Below are 5278 nucleotides of genomic sequence, written 5' to 3'. Positions count from 1 at the left end.
TCGATTTGTGGCTATTTGCTGTGAGAAGCTGAAAACAAAATATTGCACCGAGAGAACGGCGGCTGTGGTTATCGGAACAGTGAGTGTGCTGACATGCTTGTAAACTGTACCGTGGGGCTTCATATACGAGCCTTTGTTAATAATTGATGGTGTTTCCTGGTATTGTGGTCTTACATCGAGCTATAAAACCTCTCCCTCATGGACAGCATATGCGTTATTCCACCGCATTTTAACCCCTTGTGTCCCATTTTTTCTGATTTTGCTGATCAATATTCTGACTGTCAGACGGATTCTAGCGGCCAGTCGAGCCCGCAGGGGGCTCCGGGGCCAAAAGTGTGCAGAGAATGAGAAAGACCGAGAGATGGAGAACCGACGCAAATCCATCATTTTACTATTCGGAATAACTGGTAGCTTCGTATTGTTATGGATAACACAGGTTGTGTTTTATATCTATCAAAGGATTTCATTGATTGTTGCTTATTATTCTGTCACGGATCCCCGTTATATCACTCAAAAGACATCGGGAATGCTGCACGTTCTCAGTTCCTGTACCAACACGTGTATTTACACCCTGACTCAGAGGAAATTCCGAGAGGAACTCAAGAGTGCTGTGAAATACCCAATGAATCAGATGCTAAAACTCATGAAACGTAAGAAATAAATTCTGTAAAGCATTAGAATGCAACAGCCTTCTCTACCCCACTTGTGTGTAAATGGAAACAGGTTTGGAAAACAAACGCGAGAAAATTTTCGAATGTTCGACGTACAAAACAAGAGAAACAAGATCAGAGCCGGAAGTGTCCACCGTGTACGTTTTTCCATAGAAATCTCCTTTACACCTCGCTTCCCACCCTGATTACATTGAAGCCTGGGGCGAACTGTTATCCCTGCTTCCCGGTTCTGACAAAACTGCGTGACGGAGCAGAATTTTTTTTTGTTGTTTCAACCACTCCTGCTCCCGTCATGAGCCGTCCTTTCATGCAACCTCTTTCACTCCTCGTTCTCATCCTGTATATCCTCATTCTCTCCGAGATGCTACTGTTTTGCAGATTACGACAAGATATTATTCCTTTCACTTGTAGCAGTAGGAAAGAGAAAGAGGGAAAGAGCGAGAAAGTGTCATTAGGTGGGCGTTGAGAGAGGACTCAAATACAAGACACAGACACTGAAGGACTAGGTGTGTCAGAAAGCAAGAGAAGTGGGGAGGAAACGACGCTGGATAAGTCAAACGCCCTGGGCGAGACTAGGATACAGCGCCTGGGCTAGGACTAGTCTAGGAAAGCTGGACCAGGACAAGGACTCCGAGACAGAGACTGGTCAGGGACTCTGAACCTGGGTCTTAACTCGGGCTCGGACTCCGGATCAAGTCGAGGAAAAGACATGGCAAAGCAACAAGACTTGACATGGGGGCAGGACGCGATATTCCTGGGCTGGATGAGGACATGAGGCTCGGACTTTGACTTGGGAGATTGGAAAACAAAGCCTTGGTCTTGGGAAACGGAAACACAGCACACCGAGCCGGGACCCTTCCTTGGAAACAGGACGTAGGGCCGGGACTCATACACAGAAGGCTGAACACGATGAAACAGTTCCCAACACTAGGTAGCAGCAAATGTCCGGACCTAACAAGCGAAGGCAGGGACACAGAGACAGTTCAAAACAACGAAAGTCGGTTTCTTATTTGGTCACAGCAAGACTTCGGTCTTGCTCCGGTGGTAGAACTTGACAGAGAAAATTGGCGAGGACGCAGGCGAGGCTCCAGGCGAAGGTAAACAGGCGAGGCTCCAGCCAAGAGCTACGGAAAGAAGGGGAAGAGAAGGGAACAGCCCAGCTTCACGGTTACGGCAAATACGGCCTGCCTTACCCAGGGCAGGCAAGGACAGAATGTGACAGATCCAACCGCAGGGTAGGGGAAAAGACGGCCTGACTTACACCACGCAGGCGAGGACGGGTAACTGTCGAGACGAACCAGCCCCCACACTCGAACCCAGGGCCACCTTTATTCTCATGTACTAAATGAGCATCAGGTGCCTATGATTAAGCCCAACTGAAACAAGGCACAGATGGAAAACCCGGAGTCTGGATTTATCGGAACGGACTGTAAACTGGAACATGGACATAACGGACCGGACCTTGACAGAAAGAGAGAGAGAGGGAGGTTCAGTGAATCAGAAACAGATAGAGAGAGTGAACAAGAATGGGGCATGTTGATATTTTCAGAAGTGTTGATAATAAGGATAAGATGTTATGCAAAGGGCATTAAGGGAGATGTATCTAAGGGTATTCAGTCCTTTGCGGGTCCCAGATCATACGCAGTTTACGTTCTCATCATGTTCCGCATACATACATTGAGCTGAGAAGGCTGTTTCAGTACTGTTTATTGGTCAGTGATTTGAGGCCCAGATGGCAAAGGCCTCAAGAGCACCTAACGGTATTCTTGTTTCTACTCTGACTGTGGTTCTCATCTGGGACACCGCTTGTAGTTGTGGCGGGAGGAACTGGAGTTCTCTGAACTGTGTTCAGAGAGGAACTGGACAGATCCTTCGAGGAATTATCCAGCCGAGTTGTGGGAGGAGGATGGTGAGCGGAAAAGTGGGACTGTTGCAGAAGGTGAGTGTGTACAATCAGGACACTCTTCCGTAAAAGCAGTGGCACTGTATTCCAAAGCCATTGAGAGCGCTGGACAGTAAACGGGGAGGGCAGTACATGACTCTATGACAAGGACAGAGATTTATCAAAACATAACACTGAGGACTCAAAGATGTACAATCCCGGTTTAGTACTGTATCTCTAACATATAAACATCACAAGCACTCAACTGTAAGGGCACAAGCATTTATAACACCAAAGCCCAGTACTGTAAAGACACAGGCTTTCTCAATCGCTTGCACCAGACCAATGATACATCTCTTGCAATAGTCGGCAACATACTGAAAGAACATAGACAGATCAATAGCTGGCCACATACTGCAAATCCAAAAATATTTAGAACAGCCTACACTGTACTGTAAGAATGATGGTCTTCACTACTACCGGTACCTGGCCGAGGCATTGACGACAGATAGTTCCGTATTGTAGGGGCGCAAACCATTACAACTGTTGGCAGCGTGCTGCAAAGGGACAGGTCCAGTCAAGTCAAGGCACTTTTTTGGTCATTTCGACCATAACTGCTGTTACAGTACATAGTAAAAATGAGACAACTTTTGTCAGGACCATGGCGTTACATGACACAGTAAACTGAACTACGTAAAAAAAAAACAGAGAAAGCTACACGAGACTACAGACCTACACAAGACTGTGTGAAGTGCACAATTACAGTGCAGGCATTACAATAAATGATAAACAGGTAAATAGGGTAAGGTGTCGGTCCAGGCTTCGGGTATTGAGGAGTTTGATAGCTTGGGGGAACAAACTGTTACAGGCACGAAACAGAACTGGAAGGGAAAGATTCTTATTGTATACGGACCCCTAACTGGCCTTGTCCAGTGTGCTCAGAGACCTGGACAATCTCTGCAATGACAAACCCAATGAGGTGACATAGCAGAGAACCAAAATGGAGGATCATGAATCCCGGAAAAACTCCACACTGCTCTTTGGAACCACAGGTTTTAGGCACCATTCATTTGCTGTGCAGAGAAAGACATGAACAACCCCACGCTGCACTGTGAAGACACAGCCCACACAGACAATACTCAGCCCGCTGAGTACACCAACCTCCTGCAGCATTGGGAGAACACAGACCTGTAGAAAACAGTTCTAGACTACATGGAAGCTGCCTGGTAAAACTCCAGCACTGTATTGAAGGATCAAACACTGCTGCCACTCAGCATGTTGAGGAAGTGGAGGTATATTCGAGCTGTACAAGAACAGTCAGTAGTGGAACTCAGAGAGAAGGAAGTTTACAATACCATAACCTTCACTACGAGGACTCAGACGTATAAAATTACGAACACTGTGCAATGCGCCGGCCGTATATACTAGTACAAACGCAAAAATTCAAGGTCAGAGAGCTATGCAACCGTAACCCTGTACATGGATATGTCCCTTTCACTGAGCATGTTTCAAGATGTAACGGACAGTTGATAAAGCGGATCCTGAAAACGTTGTGTGCTTCAGCTCCCAAAGGTTTTTGAAATGCTGACAGGAGAAAGCGGAACAGAAATAGTGTTAGGTTTTGAAAACTTGTGAAAGCACCAGAGTGGTGTGTGACTCTTAATTTCCCCAAAATTGACTGAGATCCTTAGTGTAGAATCTTTGAGTATCAGAATTTGTTGGCAGTGTCCTGGAACGCTGTACCAGCATCTATCGAATGTATATGCAAGTTCGTGGAGATTCTGCATGTCTTCTTGACTGGTTTCATCATGGTTTGGTTAAGAAACACCAATGCCTTTGAATGGAGTAGCCAAGGAAAAGTTTTTAATACAGCCAGTCCATCAGAGGTAAAGCTCTCCCTGCCACTGAGAACATCTGCAAGAGGTGCTGCCACCAGAAACTAGAAATCAGCATCGAAGGCCCTTGTGATAGAAATGCCTAAAACTAGAGTATGCTGAAATACTTAACAAGTCAGGTGCCAGCTGGATTTAACCAAGGAAACCGGTTCATATTCTATACTTTCACGGTATGTTCCTGGTCAATTTTGACCCGCCCAAAAATCCCCTCATAATAAGTGTCGATACCAAATTTTGAACTACAAATCTATTTAGAATGCATAAATAGCCTATCTGCAATAATACATGGGTGATATATCCTTAAATAATGTTTCAAAGATCTAGTTGCTTTTCCTGCTGTCAAAACGGGTCAAATTTGATAAGAACAATATATAAGGGTTAAGACTCCTGTTGAAAGACAGGTGTAACCTTGGGTAATCATTGCAGTGCCAGGAATTCAAATCTAGACAATATCGCGTCTCCAGGAACAAAAGGTAGGATGCGTCTGGAGTGTCTCATGAGGCCTGATAACAGTGAACAATGAGAGAGGGAAAAAAAGAGTAGAAAAAATGCGTATTCTCGTGGAAAAAAGTAAGAGGAAACTTCAAGGTTCGTAGATTGAATTTCGGTGATCGCTCATTTTGTAGATAGTGTGTACAAAGAAACTTTGTGATGCCTTAACTAAGATTAAAATCCTGAACATAAAAATGGGAAGTGCCAGCTGTCGATCTGCAAGCGCTTATCCTGCCAATAAACCGAAGAGCTTCTGAGGTATGACGAAAGCTTGAATACTCAATTGTAGGTGGGAAAAAAAGTCCGCGAAAAAGAAGAAGAACGATCCCCTAGTCCAG

This window comes from Hypanus sabinus, unplaced genomic scaffold (genome assembly GCF_030144855.1).
Source record: "Hypanus sabinus isolate sHypSab1 unplaced genomic scaffold, sHypSab1.hap1 scaffold_411, whole genome shotgun sequence".
Classification (NCBI taxonomy): domain Eukaryota; kingdom Metazoa; phylum Chordata; class Chondrichthyes; order Myliobatiformes; family Dasyatidae; genus Hypanus; species Hypanus sabinus.
This window is presented reverse-complemented; position numbering follows the sequence as displayed.